This window comes from Solanum dulcamara, chromosome 1 (genome assembly GCF_947179165.1).
Source record: "Solanum dulcamara chromosome 1, daSolDulc1.2, whole genome shotgun sequence".
Taxonomy (NCBI): Eukaryota; Viridiplantae; Streptophyta; class Magnoliopsida; order Solanales; family Solanaceae; genus Solanum; species Solanum dulcamara.
In genome coordinates this window covers 29,344,656-29,363,334 of record NC_077237.1, presented here as the reverse complement: position 1 = coordinate 29,363,334, position 18,679 = coordinate 29,344,656, and the positions used below count along the sequence as shown (strand labels likewise).

At 38.3% G+C, this 18,679-nt stretch overlaps 1 pseudogene; it reads right to left on the bottom strand.

Annotated features, from left to right (window-relative positions):
- Positions 1–4,029: 4,029 nt before the first annotated feature.
- LOC129904416 (5S ribosomal RNA) lies at positions 4,030–4,148 on the bottom strand (annotated as a pseudogene).
- Between the last annotated feature and the right edge of the window lie 14,531 nt (positions 4,149–18,679).

Below are 18,679 nucleotides of genomic sequence, written 5' to 3'. Positions count from 1 at the left end.
TCTGATATGAGTTTAGAGGTAATTCCATTTATAGGGTACGGATATAATTCGTAACTCATAGTCACTTCTGAATACTAAGGGTCCTAAAGTAGTTAGATTACTACTCCCAAGCCACCTATATGTTAATTAGTAAGTGGACATATAAGCTCTTATTCTGAAAGGCTCTGAGAGGATAAATGTCTCTGATTGCAAAGTTGTATCTCTGATTGCATAAGCTATGTGTCTGATTACATAAATTATGTCTTTGATTGCATAAAGTGTGTGGCATTATCTTGGTACATGCCTGTGGTTCTTGAGGCCCTAATTATTGAAATTCCTAATAACATCTAAAGGGTACCTTGGAGAATTACTTCCCTGGTCTTCAAGTGACAGTTCACTTGACTATTTTATTGAGTCTCAGGAGATGACCTAGTTGTATATTGTTTATCACTACTCTACTTGTGCATATGGAAACCCTTCTTTCACATAGTCCCATGATGTGCCTGGAATATTATCGTGCATAGCTTTATTACTCCTTCACCGAGTCCCAAGCGGCTATGTATATGTATGTATAAAGTACATGATGATGAAATGTCATATATGATGAAGTTGAAGCATACGATGATGCTGTATGTGATAAAGTTATTCACTGAGTCCCGGGCCGGATATATATATATATAGATGATTATATGATGAAAATGTGGATCAAGTCGTATGCTCCTCGGCATTATTTTAAATTATGGATTGGGCCGAACGTTCCTCGGTATATTTTACTATGTGATAAGGGCACTGGGTCCCATAAAGAAGTCGAGTGCGATACATTATGTACACTACTCTTTTACCGAGTCCCTCACTAAAGGGCTGGATACTTACATAGGCATGCATATGAAAATATAGGGATATACTTGTGACCCCGAGCCCTATAGTGGACTGGATGTACTATGATAATTTATACGATAAGATTATGCCGTATACGATGATATGATGCCATATATAATGACTTGATGAAATAATATACATGATGAGAGGGGATGATATTATGGTGATATAGTAATATGATGAAATAGTTATGATACCGAGTTCATTAGCGAGCTGGGCACAGCGTATGATAATCTATATGACTACGTGTCCTAAGGTACAGGTACATTAATTTGTTAATTTTTACACTTGTCCCCTGCATCCTTGTTTTAGTTATGGTCTTAGCTATGATGTGTAATATTTTACATACTCAGTACATATATCTACTGACCTCTTTTTCTTCGAGGAGGTCTGCCTTTCATACCCGCAGGTACAGATACTTACTTTGGAGATCTGCCAGCTTAGGACTCCCACTCAGCTATGTCGGAAGTGCTCCACTATTCTGCAGCCTAGCTTTTGGTGCTGATCTTATAATGTATATAGTTGTTTATTTAGGGGTACGACGAGGGCCTTGTCTCTCCATCTATCACTATTAATAATCTTAGAGGTCTGTAGACATATGTTTGGTAGGTTGTTTACGAGTTTGATTCAGTTGTGCTTATATGGCATATTATAAATGTTATTATGTTAAGGTAGCCTTGTCGGCCCTTGCATGACATAGTGGAAATAAAAGAGGCTATATGCAGATGAATTTAATATCACCCTCTCTATTCTTGTGTATAGTTCTTATAGTTGAGATTTATATATACGAGGGTCCAGGTCGGACCCCATTCATAGCCTACGGAGTTGGGTCATGATAGAAGTAGTATCAGAGTGGTCCTTCTTTGGAATGTCTACAGACCGTGTCTAGTAGAGTCTTGTTTATCGGTGTGTTGCATGCCACATCTATAAATAAGAGGATATAGGGAATTTAGGTTGTCACGTTTATTTCATATCTAAGATCGTGCGATAGAGCCTAGCCATAGGACATGAAATTGCTTTTTCTAACCTTTGGTTTCAACTGAAGAACGACATCGACAGAAGAAAAAGACAAATGATGTTGGAAGCTACCTAGTATACAGGTAAGTAATGGTGTGAAGGAGGCATGATGGATAAGGTAACAAGATTGAAATATGATTGAAATGTAAGGTCAAAGATTGAAGGTAAAAGTAGAAAGGAAAGTGTAACGGGTGCAGTTCGAGTTGGACATATGAGGTAAGTCCATTATTTTATACTGTTGTTGATATTGGATGCCCTATGTGGAGGTCATATGAATATATATATGTTGGCCCTATGAGGCATTGTTGGTATTTCCTGAGTGCAGGTTTGGGATAGCAAGGAATATAGAGGAAACTCTGCCGAATTTTTTTTGAAGTAAAAAGAGAATGAGATAAAAGGTTGTAGTATATCTTGAGAGATTATATCGATGGTAACGATAAGATCCGACTAAACTCGAGTACAACAGACTTTGAGAAGTAAGTATATTGCGGTATGGGTGGTAATTAGAAGGTCAATACTGATATGATGAGAAGAATGGTGATGGATATGAATGTCTTAAGACTTCCTGTGAGGTATTAAGGATGAGAATGACGAGGAAGGATAATGGGGTTAAGTACGCTTGCTCCACCAGGTGGAATTAGTCTAGAGTAAGGATCATGAATAAAGGTTAAGAAATATTACCCTTCGGGATTGACCATGAGCAGAATATAGTGTGAATATAATGAGGATCATCATGGAAGTATGTAGGGACAAGTAACGAAGTAATTAAAAAATGTGATTATGAGTAAGATTAGGAGTCAGCATCGAGTACACGTAAGGATGAAAGTGCATGAAGTAGAAAGGGGTATTGTGTATATGTACCTCCACCATGGAAAATAGTAAGACCCCTCAAAGATGAGGGAGGTAGCTTTGCAAGGCCGTTGATGTGTTGCGAGTCCATTAAGAGGAACAAATGGTATTCACTGGGATGAAGATAGTGTTATAGCAAAGCTAAAACAAGTGTCATCAGAGTATAAGCACTAGTGGCGTACTGATTGGGATGAAGGAAATACGGTTTCGAGTAAACTACTATATTAGTTATATGACTTGAGTACCAGTACTTAGACTAGATTGTGTACTATTTATCGAGAATTCTAAGCACCCCATAGTTGTATTAAGTTTTCTTACAGGGGCAACCTAAATTATAGATGAGTTAAAAGAAGGTGTAGACATAGTGCAGTATGTCAAATATGTTAGAACAGAATCATATGTGTATGAACATTTGAAAATAAATAGAGGATGACATGGGTACGCCCTAAAGGGGGAAAGTGGACGAGAGAAATACACGCGTGAGATGAAATTAACTGACACCATTACATGTTGACAGGAATGCTTAAATTTCAAGTGAGATCCCATACTGGCACAAGTTAGCAGGAGATCGAGGCCAACAATAAACAGATAGGAGCTGCAGTATCTGAGACCGTGCAAAGAATCATTGGTAGAACTCTAAGGGATGGGTGCCTACCACAAGGGGTAAATACGATAAGAGAGTTGGACTGAGCAAACTAAGGACTGTGTAAAGGGTAGTAGGGTCGTATTTAGGTAAAGATTAAGATATAGAAACAACGTCATTGGCCGCTGATATGGTGACATACAAGTAGCAAGGAGAAAGAATAGAAAATCTCTTATGGTGGGAAATGAGGAGACCAAGGAGTACTTAAAGGAAGAAAAGAAAGAAGTAGGACAACATAGCATTGGCACAATCAAGTTCTAGTGTAAAGTTGATATATAAAGCAAGATAGGTCGAGAAATGAAAATATTATGTCTATCTTATACAGGTCTATCTTATACAGGTTGTATCAGAATAGTTATGCAACCTATGGATATGTATATGTTGAGTATAGGGTCAAGTGAGAAGTACACGAGAAAAAGAGCTAGGATGTTTTAGATATGTTATAGAGAGATGTCAAGATGGGTTAGACCAAATTACCAAGATGGGGTAAGTACTATGGGAAAAATAGGACCTAGCCGTGGTTGAACCAAATATCTATCCCGACGTCGAGTGTAAGATAGGGGCGGAGAGGGTAAGGCAAAGCATGAAGACTAGAGAGAAGACGCTAAGGTAAATCTTGGGCTAGGTTGAGTGCCTTCACACATTATTGCAAGGATTTTAATAGAACGTGACACGAGGACTTCATAGGGGGTCACCCATCCTAGTACTACTCTCGCCCAAGCACATTTAACATCAAAATTTTGGTGTGATCCGGTGAGTTAGTGCTGCTATGATCACACGAGATGGAAGAATCCAAACCTAGCGGCGAAGCAATGACACGAGATTATGTACCTAGAGTGTTCTAAGTTATGTTAAGGGAATTATAAAAGGGCTTAAGCAAAGCAAGCAGGATTAGCTGATTACTAACAGATGGCGCACTGATATGCCAAAGTTCTTCAACATAATACTAGTTAATGATAGGCAAATCACGGAACGGGTATACATGTCATTGTGTGAGGGGAATTCAACACAACTTGGTAGCCAACTCTGATTGGCAAAAAGCAAAACCCAAAAGGCGAGGGTACCAGTTGATGTCATCTAAAGAAGGCAAGAAGTAATATATGAGGTCGAAGATTCCAAAACACGACCTTGGCTACAAAACTCACTTTGCACTCCCTGGACAGATAATTCTATATGGAATGTTATCTGCAGATTAATAAGATCAACCCATGTTCCTCCAATCAAAGACTACCTGCTCAGCTGAGATGATGTGAAATTATAGGTCAACAGGGTGGTAGGACCTTACGGAGTTCCCAAAGCTATTGTCCTAGACAAAGGAGCCCAAGTTACAGTTAACTACCGAAGATCAGTTTACGAAGAGATTGGGAAGACAGATAGGTCTTCGTACACCATTTTACCCTAAGACTGATAGACAGACTAAGCTTACTAGCTAAACGTTAGATGATATGTTGCAGGACTATATGGTTGAATCCAAAGGTAGCACAAACAATTTCCTACCACTTGTCAAAAGTACTTATGATATTAACTATCATTCTAGTATCTAGATGGCCCCGTACGAGACTTGGTATGTCGGATAGTGTATGTTACACTCTGTACTTTTGAACCTTGAAACATGTTCCTAGTCTTATTGAAAGTGGACATGAGACCCTCACTGTCCATACACATCAAAAAACTCTAAGGAAAAAAGAATGCAATAACCCATGAGAGGGAAGGTTGGAAATAGAGTCGTGAGAATCCGGAATGGGTTGGAGGCCAAGAAATGAGTCATAGGACTTGATTTACCTACGCAAGCTACTAACTTATAAGTCTTACATACTTGAGCTACTTGAGGACATACCAAGCTTACGTAGCACGGATTACATAGGCTCTTAAAATAGAAGGAGATTACGAACCCACGAGTAAGGGAAAAAGACAACATGTGGAAGCCAATAGAGGAGTGACACGTGGTAGAACCTCAAGCAAGAAGGAGACCCATCTTCTTGGGGTTGAATAGGTGACCCATCTTCTTGGGGGAGGTGGACCCCATGCCACATGGCAGCCCCTTATTGGCAGCATGTATGTGTTGGCCCAATGGGGGCTGCACATATGTTACCCTTAGGGGATGACATGTGTCACCTCTTGAGGAGATATATATATGTGTTTTAATGACTCTTAAGTCATGTTTCATCCAAAAAAAAGTCCAAAAGAAGAGAGAAAATGTGAAGAAGAGAAGAGAGGTAGTTTGGAGGAACAAGGGTAAGTTCTCCAATTTTCCTCCGTAAATTAACTATTTCAGGTGTTCCTCGGACATGTGGAGGTGTATATATATGTATTAGTATGAATAATGAGTCTTTACTTCATCCTTACACTTGGAAACTTGAGAGAAAGTTGAAAGAACAAAGAGAGAAAACATTAAGAGCTAGTTAACAAACCCATTTTTGAATAGGACCGTTGTTAGTAATATTAGTATAACTTCCTGTGTAAATCTTTGTTTCGAGTGATTAAATATGTTATGGAAAGGTATTTCATAGTTATATAACTTTCATTTAGACTTTAAAATCCAGTTATGCTTTTATCTACTCGAAAAAGGGTGATGAAGTATAGAGGAGGTACTGCCCAGATTTTGGTTTTGGACATCTTACACAGAGTGCTGTTGGTATTTTGGGAAAATCATTTTGTAAAGAATTGATGTAGGGGTGATTAGAAATTATATGAGAACCTAAGACACATGTATATAACTTTCATGAGGACATAAAGCCTGTTTCCTATAATTACCCCTTTGAATCAAAGCGACAATGCAAGACAGTAGGCTGTCCAGAATTCACGTTTTGATAGTTTGGGGTTTGTATTATGTAATGTTGGTGTGAATTACTTGTATATATGTTGCAGGTTGGTGTTGTTGGTTGGCTGTATTTATTAGGGCTGTGATTGGAAATTTGGATAGGGCACATTATAGGGGAGGTGCTTCCCAATATTTGTTAATGCCTTAACTAATTAAAGAACTAGTTGAGGAGACGAACAAAGAAATAGGTTCCATGAATACTAAGGTGCAACCTAAGATGATGGAAATTTAAGAGTAGTTGATATTTGTATTTCTTTCGTATGGGATAGGTTCAAAGGACGATGAGGCAAATGGGATAAACAGTAACTCATAAGAGGTATGTAAAGCTTTCTCTTTGCATGTTTTTGGTATAAGTACGTACAACTATCTTTCTTTCCTTTTGGCAAGTATTAGACTTAAGTGAATTGTATGTGGAATGTGGGGATAATTCCATTCCCAGAACTCTAGGTACGCCTCATAATCCCTAACTACAGTTAGGTGTTGACACCGCTACAAGAATTGAACATTGCCTGTTAAGGCTTCTACGTGCTAAAGAGTAGTGTATGGGAAACTATCTTTCCTTTCTCCTTATATGTACTTGGTATGAAAATAAGATTATGATGCCATAGTTGTTCACCGAGCCCCAGGATGGGTCGGGTATGAGATATATATATAATGACCACCTAAAGGAAAGTACAAACTATATAGAGTTTACTCTCTTTCTTTTCTGGCATGTATTAGTTGTAAGTTAAATATGATGTGAGCTCAGGAGTAACTCCATTCTTAACATATCCTATTTACTTTTGAATATCGAACTCTAATAGTAGTTGAACTATTTCCCTGGAAACTTCTATATGTTAAAGTGGTACCAAATGTACAGGCTCCAAATCTTAAAGACTATATGATACGAAGTATTTTTGATTTCATAAATAATTTAGCCCTATGTTAATACATGTCTAGGGTCCCCGAGATTACTTTTGAGGCAGCCCATAATGGCATTTAGAGGACACTCGAGATGACTACACCATTACTCGGGTCCTCAAATAAAAGCTTAACTTTCTTATTTTGTCGAGTCTCTGATAATGATTTAAATTGAATATAGTTACTCACTACTCTACTTGTGTATACTGTAACCCTTCTTTCACCAAGTCCCGGGCTGGGAATAGTAATCATGCATAATTCCACTGCATTGTTCATTGTGCCCTCACTAGAGGGCCGAGTACATATGTATATATATAATGATATGATGATGTGTTGTAATAAGGAGGTGATGGTACTATAGCTATGATTCATCGGATCCCTGATAGGGCCGGCTATATTAAAAATTTGAGCATGTATGATTTTACTTTTCCAAGTACAGGTTTTTGATTTGATATTTTATCCCCTATTTCTCTATTTTGGATATGCCTCTAGTCGTATTGTGTTATGTTTTACATACTTAGTACATATGTCGTACTGACCCCCCTTTTCTCGGGGGGGCTGCGTTTATACCTACAGGTACAGATACAGGTTTTGGAGTCTGTCAGCTTAGGATTCAACTCAACTCTACTGGAAGAGGCTCCATCATATCAGAGCCTAGCTTTTGGTACTGACCACTGATGTATAGAACTATTTTGTCTATTCAAGGGTACAGAGGGGGCCCTGTCCTGCCATATGTTGTCATTGATATTATTAGAGGTCTGCAAACATGTATATGTGGGTTGTGTATATCAGTTTGATCCAGCTGGGTCTACATGATGTATGGTATATGTTATTATGTTATGGCAGCCTTGTCGGCTTGCATGCCCTTTCATGTTATGATATAAACGAAAAGGGCTACAGGTTTATGAAAATGTTATCGCCCAATGGGGCTCTGCTACATGATATTGTTTTATTTACAATTCAATTTGACCACAGCTAATAGTTAGGTATATGGGGGATGCAGGTCGGACCCCAGTTGCGGCCTATGAGGTTGGGTCGTGATAGTGTAGGTCACTAATTGATTGGTTTGATTGTAGTAAAACACGACTAATACGCCCAGATGTGGTTCAATAAGCGGTATAGAAGGTGAAGCATATTTGGGAGAGATTATTAGCATATCTGAGTCGATAGAAGTCATTTGCAGATAATCTATGTCGATCTCTAGAGTTTCAAGTTATAATTAAGCACTCTCAAAACTGTCATCCATAGAGAAAGTGATGAGAGCCAGTAAGAAAGAGGACCTTTGTCTAAGATGCATTAGCTCTTATCAGACCCTCCGCCGAATAGGCAAGGTTTCCTGCGAGTTGGACTTACTAGCGGATCTAAAAGCAGTACATCTAGTCTACTAAGTATCGATGCTTCGCAAGTGTATTGGTGATACGTCTCGAGTATATTCTGCAGAGGATATCCAGGTCACAGAGGAGTTATCTTATGAGTAGCAACCGGTCGCCATCTTGGATCGGCGGAGTAGGGAGTGATGAATTAAGGACATAGCTTCCGTCAAGGTATTATGGCGAAACGAGAGTCACAAAGAAATGAACTGGGGAGCTGAAAGGGAAATGAAACACAAGTATCCATACCTATTCTCTACGTCTACAGGTAATCCTAACCTTTGGAACTCTGATATTGATTGCTCGATGAAAGTATGTGTTATTGCGATGGAACAGAGAAACTCTCTATATAGTCGGTATAAGATCTTGATGAAGGTTTTGGTTCACATTTGAGGACAAATGTTCTAAAGGGGGGAAGGATGTTACACCCTGTACTTTTGTACCTTGGAAGGTTCTTAAGCTTCTTAAGTATCTTGAAAGGTTCTTATGTTTTTGGAAGGATTCTTAAGTTTATTAAAGCTTCTCAAGCTTCTTAGAAGTTACCATGGGAGCAAAATAGTCCATAAGGCTATCAAACAACTCTAAGGAAGGGAGAATGTGATACCTTATGATAGGGAAGATTGGAAATAGCATTGTTAGAATTCGGAAGAAGTTGGAGACCAAATAATGAGTCATACAACTCGACTTACTTACATAAGATACCAACGTGGAAATCTTAAATACTTGATCTACTTGAGTACATACCAAGCTTACGTAGCAAGGATTACATAGATTCGTAAAGTAAGACGAAATTACAAACCCATAAAGAGGAAAAAACAGTGCCATGTAGAAGTAGCTAGAGCAAGGGGGTGGACCCCCACCTTCCACGTGGCAGCCTATGGTAGGAGAAAGGGATATGTTGGCTCAATGAGAGCTTAACATGTGTCACCACTTAGGGCTTGACATGTGTCACCCCCTAAAGTTGCCTATATATATTTTATGACTCATTCTTATCTACAAGAAAGTCATTTATCTTCCTAGTTCAAGAGACTTCTAGAGAAAGAAAGAAGATAAAAAAAATCTACAACTAGAGAGAGAGTAGGTTCAGCCAAGGAGAAAGAAAGGTAAGCCTCTAATTTCGTTCTGTGAATTAATTATCTAGAGTATACCACGATGTTATAAAATTGTTATTAATGTAAATTTATGGTTTAGAGCAGCACCAAAATGTTAGCAAGCAGCCACAAAGTTTTAGTCACACTAAAGGAACTTATGAGGCAAGTTTTGGCGAGTTTCAGGAAAGGTAAGGTTTTTCCTTTCAAATTGGAGTTTATGATGATGTTATAGGGTATATTACATTTATTAAATAAGGTTTAAAGTGGAAAATTTGCATAAGGATGCTTGACGTTAGAAATAAACTAAATTGAAGTCGTCAAAGCTAAATCGAAGTTGCGTAGGGTGTTGTGATTATGGGCCGTGGTTGTATCTAGTGTGGTTGTGTGTTGCAAGGCTGTAAAGGGTTCTAAAAAGGGTGTGTGTGATTTTGGTTTCTTCCACATGACCCCCCATTTAGTATGGATAAAGGTTTTATGAAATAAAGGTTAAAAACTCTATTTTGGTATTGTAGTTTTGAGCTAGTTGTTTAGAGTTGTATTGGGTAATGTTGAAGTTATTTATTTATATATATGCTGCTGGTTTTTATTGTTGGTATGGTTTTTGACTTTTTTTCCATGTTAAATCTCGGGTATATTGAAGTTATAGGGGAGATGCTGCCCAATGTTCGGTAACTTTGGAACTAGTAAAAAACTAGTCAAGGGTATTAGATAAGGAAATGATTCCTATGGGTATTTTGTTGTAGAGTTGGAAATCGGAAAGCGAAAGGTCATTAACCTCAATATTACTCTTATGTTATTAGGTCAAGGAGGTAACAAGGCAAGCTGGATTACAGTTAATCCACAAAAGGTATGTGAAGCTTACCCTTTTTTGGCATGTATTAGCCTTAAGTTATATATATATATATATGTGAAATTTGGGAGTCATTCCATTCATTACGCGTTGAGTAGGAGTCAAGACCCTTGTTCACTTCTGGATGTTAGAACTCCTACAATAGGTGGAGTCCCCGCCTTTCAAGTCTTCTGTAAGATGATAAGTAGTACATATAAGTCTTGCCTATTTCTTTCTATGAAAGGGGCTTAAGGTAGATGAAATGATGTCTGATATTAGTTTAGAGGTAATTCAATTTATAGGTTCTGGATATAATTCATGACTCGTAGTCACTTATGAATACTAAGTGTTATAAAGTAGTTAGATTACTACTCCCGAACCACCTATATGTTGAATAGTAAGTGGAAATATAAGCTCCTATTCTATAAGGCTCTGAGAGGATAAATGTCTCTAATTGCATAAGTTGTATCTCTGATTGCATAAGCTATTCATCTGATTGCATAAATTGTGTCTTTCCTTGCATAAGCTGTATTACATTATCTTTGTACATGCCTGTGGTTCCTAAGGCCCTAATTGATGAAATCCCTAATAACATCTAAAGGGTACCTCGGAGAATTACTTCCCTAGTCTTCAAGTGATAGTTCACTTGACTGTTTTATTGAGTCTCAGGAGATGACCTAGTTGTATATGGTTTCTCACTACTCTACTCGTGCATACGGTAACCCTTCTTTCCCCAAGTCCCATGATGGGCTAGGAATGTTATCGTGCACAACTTTATAACTCCTTCATCGAGTCCCATGTTGGCTATATATATGTATGTATGAAGTATATGATGATAAAATGCCATATATGATGAAGTTGAAGCATACGATGATGCCGTATGTGATGAAGTTATTCATCCAGTCCTGGGCCAGATATATATATATATGATAATATGATGAAAATATGGAGCGAGCCGTACGTTCCTCGGCATTGTTTTAAATTATGGATTGGGCCAAACATTCCTCTGTATATTTTACTATGTGATAAAGGCACTGAGCCCCATAAAGGGTCAGGGTGCGGTACATTATGTACACTACTCTTTCACCGAGTCCCTCTGTAAAGGGTCAGATACTTACGTAGGCATGCATATGAAAATATAGGGATACACTTGTGACCCCGAGCCCCAAAGTGGAACAGATGTACTATGATGACATATATGATAAGATTATGCCGTATACGATGACCTGATGAAATAATATACATGATGAGAGAGGATGATGATATGGTGATATGGTAATATGATGAAATAGTTATGATACTGAGTTCCTTAGCGAGCCGGGCACAACGTATGATGATGTATATGACTACGTCTCCTAAGGTGCAGGTAAATTAATTTGTTAATTGTTACACTTATCCCCTGCATCCTTGTTTTAGTTATAGTCTCAACTATGATGTGTTATGTTTTACATACTCAGTTCATATATCGTCCTGACCTCCCTTTCTTTGGGGGGGCTGCGTTTTATACCCGCAGGTACAGATACTTACTTGGGAGATCCGTCAGCTTAGAACTCCCACTCAGCTATGTCGAAAGTGCTCCACTATTCTATAGCCTAGTTTTTGGTTCTTATCGTATAATGTATATAATTGTTTATTTAGGGGTACGGTGGGGGCCCTGTCTCTCCATATGTCATTATTAATAATCTTAGAGGTTTGTAACTATATGTAGGTAGGTTGTTTACGAGTTTGATTCAGTTGTGCCTATATGGCATATTATAAATATTATTATGTTAAGGCAGCCTTGTCGGCCCTTGCATGATATGGTGCAAATAAAAGAGGCTATATGCAAATGAATTTTCTGTTACCCTCTGGATTCTTGTGTATATTTCTTATAGTTGACATTTATATATATGGGGGTCCAGGTCAAACCCCAGTCATGGACAACGGAGTTGGGTTGTGTCATCCTCTGTCTTAAATAAATGTCCTTCTAGATAAAAATGGGTTAAAGATTATAGTGACGGGTAAATATCTCACAATGGACTCCATAAAAGTAATGCTTCCAATTCTTTAATATGAAGAAAACTGCTGATAGTTCCAAGTCATGAGTGGGGTAGTTCTTTTAGTGAATCTTCAATTGTGTACAAGCATATGTGATAACTCTGCCCCGCTACATCAACACACAACCCAACTCGATAACGAAAGCATCACAATAGAGTGTAAACCCATGGACCTTATCATAATCAAAGTTGAAGTCAATAAGGTCTTGAGCTTCAGAAAGTTCATGTCACACTCATTAGACTGTTGAAAAGGGACATTCTTTTAAGTCAATCGAGTGAAAAGTGCCGCTATCGAAGAAAATACCTTCATAAACTACCTGTAGTAGCCTATTAACCTGATAAAAATATGAACCTCTGTAGGAGAAGTAGGCCTGGCCCAATCATGAAGTGTAGAGATCTTCATCGAAATACATCATAATTCTATCCTTGGACACCACGTGTCCCAAAAATATCACAGACTTAAGACAAAACTCACACTTAGTGAATTTGTCACACAACTGCTGATCTCACTCGTTTATAGTACAATCCTCATATATTGTTCATGTAGGACTGTACTCCTAGAGTAGACCATAACATCATCAATGAATGCTATCATGAAGGATTCTAAATAAGGCTGGAACACTAGGTTCTTCAACTCTATCAATGCCACAAAGGCATTATTCAACCCAAAACACAAGACTAGGAACTCATAGTGGATGTATTGAGTCTTAAATGCAGTCTTTGGGGATGTCCACCACCCTAATTCTCAAGAAGTGGTACCCCAATTTCAAGTCTATCTTAGAGAACATTGTTGCACCCTGAAGCTAATAAAATATGTCATTAAAACATGGCATGTGATACATGTTCTTTGTGTTCACCTTATTTAGCTGCTTGTAGTCAATACACATATACAAGGTACCTTCTTTCTTCTTCATGAACAAAAAAGGAGCACCTTTCTAGGACACACTAGACCTAATGAACCCCTTGCTCAAAAGGTACTGAAGACTCTCCTTAAGCTCCCTCAATGGTGCTAGAGCTATCTATTAAGACAAAATAGAAACTAGTTGTGTGCCCAGCTCAACATCAATGCCGATATCAATATAGGATCAGGAGAAAGGCCTGATAGATCAGTAGGAAATACATCAACAAACTCTCTAACCACATGAACTTACTCAATATAAGTAGTATCTACATTAGTATCATGAATATAAGCAAGATATGATAGACACCCCTTTCCTACCAACTATCGCACCCTCATATATGAGATCACGCCCCTCGGCATACGGCTAGCAGTATTCGTCTACATAATCAGAGAGATACCAGGCATCCATAAAGTAAGAGTCTTGGAAAAGAAATCAAAGATCACATAATGAGGAGATAAACAATCCATGCCTAAAATAAAGTCAAATTCTACCATATCTAAGATAATCAAGTTTTCCCTAGAATTATAACCCCAAGATGGACATTGTACAGGATCGATACACTCCATCTCTTACTAGAGAATCACCTATGAGGGTAGCTACACACATAGTCACATGCAAAAGTCTCACACAACACATCCAGACGTGTAGGATAATATATAGACACATATTAATAAGTAGACATAGGATCAAACAAAGCATAAGCAGGATAATGAGAGACAAAGATTGTACCTATAATGACAGAATCTGAAGCCTATACCTGCATCCTTTGTAAAAAAGTATACATATGGATGGGTCTACCATGACCTCCCAACTTGCTTGAATGAGGAGCCCCTTCAGTACGTTGAGGAACACCTTTGCTACCTTGTGCACCACCTCTACTCAACTCAATCAGTGCCCTAGGGGCCTAAACCTATCGACTCTCCTAGGTCTACTACCTAAATAGGCGGCCCATAGGACAATCCTTGGCAATGTGCCCCTACTCACCGCACTATAACATCCCCTACAAGGTTCAGGCCCCTAGGGTGCTGATTGAGTTGTAAGGTTGACAGAACCGTCCTCCTAGGCTAAACCTATTACAAGTAACTCTGTCTTATGAAACCCCTACCATAAAACTAAGACCCATTGAAACAACCCTAATGTCTAGGCCTCTTATCGCTACCTCCACAGTCATCATTATGTATACCCTCAATGGTGTATACATGGTCTACTATCTTAAGGAACAAACAACCTGAAACTACCATCTTCTCTTAGACAATCGAAGAGGAAAAGACAACCCTCTAACCATACTACGCACCCTCTCCTTCTCTATTGACATGCTCCTAGTTGTGTGCCTTAAAAGATCATGGAACCATATTTCATAATCTATAGATGAAATCGATCATCAACCCTGTAAACTCATCCCAAAGTTGCTCTCTAAAGCTATGAGGCACATATTTCTCTAAGAAAGCCTTGGAAAACTGAGCCCATGTCTACAGAGGTGACCATGCTGGTCAGTACCTAGGATGAGTCCTCCACCATTGCTCCTCTAGCCCATCTAGATGGAAAGAAGTATAATCTATGCCCTATAACTCTACCAACCTGAGATTATGCAATCTCTCCTAGAAACTGACTAAAACGTTGTGGGTAACCTCGCGTGAAGCACCTGAGAACATGGGAGGACCAAATCGAATGTACCATCCCAGAATCGTTTGCTCCTTAGAAGACATAACCAGTCTAATAGCCAAAGCCTGAGCAGCTATCGAAATTAGTTGAACCACTAAGCGAGGGGTTATAATAGCAGGTTGTGCCCTTGGTACCTGATCATCTTGTGCCCACACCTGGGCTGAAGTCTAAGCCTCATCTAGAATCTAGTGACCAACTGAAGTACTAGGCAAAGCCCCAGCCTGGGACATTTCCTTTATAAAACTATAAATCCTCTCTAGAGTGTTCACTCAACCTCCATAGTAGACTCGCGTGATAATGCCCTCTCCTAATCTCTAGTTGTTGCTACAAGTCATGATATGCCTCAACCCCTAGGTTGACCTTGACCTCTACCCCTAGTTGGGGCTCTATCTTTAGGTGCAGGAGGCTCTCGCCCACAAGCAGACCATCTCATCCCATCCCTCTGAGAAAGAACAAAAATAAATAAAATTTAGAAGTTGCTACAGTAAAAGACACATGATAAGGAATAAGAAAAGTGAAGTATTCCTAAGAATGTCGTATAGCCAATAAAAGATACGAAACCAACGTTTGCATATCGATACGCAAGAATATACTAGGCACTTGATCCTGCACTGGCAAGACCGGTGAACCTAAAGCTTTGATACCACTCTGTCGCAACCCGAAATTAGTCTATCATGGCATCTACTATAACCCCTAGTAGTTAAGCCTAAACCTAAATACATAAGACAATAATACAACAAGTTATAAATAAAAGAGGAAGTAAGAGTTGAAATATAAGACATGGACCATAATATTTAGATATGTAGTACGATAAAAAAATTACAATCTTGGCCCAAATGTGACCGATAAGTCAAAACTATACAAGGATATCCAAACCCGGACCTGGTGTCACCGAAATAGGAGCGTCTAAGTATTGAAAGGACTATATATACACAAAAACTCTATCTAATTAAAATACAAAATACATAGGCATGTACAAAATAAGGAAAAAATGACAAGTCTTTGGAGCTCACCACAATCATAATTTGCGACGGCCACAGAAGATCCAACACTCTCTGAGGGTGGCTCATACAAGGAGTGCATCAGCAAAATATGAAACATTAAAGTAGGCCTACGAAAAAATGAGGTACCTAGTAAGCATCAAAGGCCAACCAAGCATAGAAAAATAGTATATATAGAAAGAAGCAAGATAGTACTAACAATAAGGTTGAAAGATAACTATAAGTAAACAATACATTCGACAGGGAGGAAAACTATGAATATTCAAAACCAAACAGGTCAAGTAATCATAATTATACAAAAAAATCAAGGATATGCAAATCCACATGTGACCCATGCATGAATAGAGTAAGAAGTTTCAAAATTATCTCGCTGGCCGTCTCATGGACTTTCCGACATGTTTACAGAACCTACCTCAGGTCAACTACAAATGCAATAATAGTAAAACTTGGAATTCTATTTGGGCACTACTAAAGCTTATCGACATATGTAGTGTGCAAAGAGCAACCCAAAAATATTCCACACGCCCGTAATATCAAGTTAAATACTACGTTTGTATACTTAAATACATATTGCTTCAATAATTTGTATAACTGCCTTCAAAAAAAAAGGTCCTTACGTTAAAAATGATATTTCTCTTCCAGGAGCCCAATAAGTAGAAAATCATTGTAAAACCATTTAAAAAATCCTTGAAACCCTTCTTTACTTTCTTCACCGAAAGCAAAACATGCCAAATATATATGTGATACGCATGAATGTACCCAGTTAATATCAAACACACCAAGTCACATCTCACAACAACTAGGTAAACACCCATCACAAAGTAGTAGTACTAAACTAGAACACTAGCCAGTTCATGTCCAAGGCCTCATGCCCAACCAAACAATAATAAATGGAAAAAACTTGGCAAGTAAACACAAATGCATCCAAACATTCCAAAGATCTCAAACGCACATAAAACCACATTCCATACATACTAGAAGCATTCTAAGGATCTAAAAATATCAATCAAGTCTAAGGATCAACCTAAGTGAAGGCTTATCGGCCAAACTCTAAGTTATTGAAAATGTCCAATTCATAGACTAAGGGTCTTGCAAGCCTCAAATACTATAATAACACCTATGTAATGATCATACTACTCAATTTATTTGAAAATAATCTATGCCAAGTCTAAAAAGAAGAAACCATAGCCTACCCCAGTGTCAAAACCGCACCTGAATCTCTACTCTAGAGTTCTCTTTCAAGGGTCCTCTTAATAGGCAAACACAATCAAATTAGGGAAGACACAATTAAAACAATATCCATATTGCAATATACAAATATGAAATTAAAAATAGGTCAAAATGGGACCTTGGGACCCATACATGAAATTGCAAAACTGACTCCATCATAATGTCCCAATTATCTCAAGAAACATATGCCCCGAAAATAGGTACTAAAGAATCAATAATCAAGCCAAATCACTCCAACCATTATTTAGCTCAAAAGAATCAAACATGGAGATTTAAGGGGAAATTGATGGGAGTTACAAAGGTTAAATTTATCAACCACAAAACTTTTCCACGTGCTTTTCTGAGAAAATCTAGTCAGAATTACTAAAACCCCAAAGAATATCTCTCTAAATTGCTCAAACACTAACTATTAAAAAGGAATTGCATAATGAAAAATTGATTGTTATGTCTTATAACTACCAGGTATTTCATCCTCTAAGAACGTCGAGGCTTGCCCGCGAATGTGGAGGTCAACCAAGTTAATCTTTCACGAAAGTGGCAAGAGGCCCACAAATGCGAAGGCTTGGGAAGCAACCCTCCGCGAATGCGGAGAGACTCACACGAATGCAGAGGCCACACAAATTTCTCTACAATAATAGCACTGTATCTGAAGTTCACCAAGAAGGGAAAATCCCCCATGGGACTTGGGATCTTTTCGAAAACCCGTAAACTCAAACAAACTATACTACCCAATCAAAATTGATATTTTGGATTCAATGTAATTGATGAAACAACTAACAAAGGTCATCTCATCAAAATGTTGACACAAGTCAACACTTGCAAGGTAATCACCAAACAAAATGACAAGTGCCATAAACTCATCCTGAACTCTTGGAGATCTAAACCAATGGTCATTCTAGATCAAACTTAGTATTCTCGAGCTAACCACATTAATGAAATTCTCTTCTGATCACATTTACTGAGAATGTTCACTGAAGTCAAATGTCACAAACCGAATCTGGGCAATGATGGCACCTACTATAACCCTTTAGTAGGCAAGCCAAACCCGAATCAAACAAAAGTGAAACCTCAATTTAATTAAATAACTAATATAATAAGAAGGCAGAAGTAAGAAGAATAAAAAAAAGGTATCTAGCCAAGATACAGATATGTAAATATGATACAGAATATACAAAGAGGCTCGAAAGTGACCAAAAATGGTGCTAGACAAAACTCCAGAGCTGGTCTCACCTATACAGGAGCTACTAAGTACGAAAGCTGACAAGATATGAATATACACGTTAAGCGCATTATCCAAAATACAATATACAAGTTAGAGCAAAAGGGGGAATGTAGTAAGTCTCTAAACATTGGGGGGATAACCACAATCCGGATCTAGCACGGCTACGGATGATCGGTGGGGGTGGCTAAAACTGGGAACTTCATAAAAAAAATACATAAGTGCAGTATGTGTACCAAAACATAGGGTAC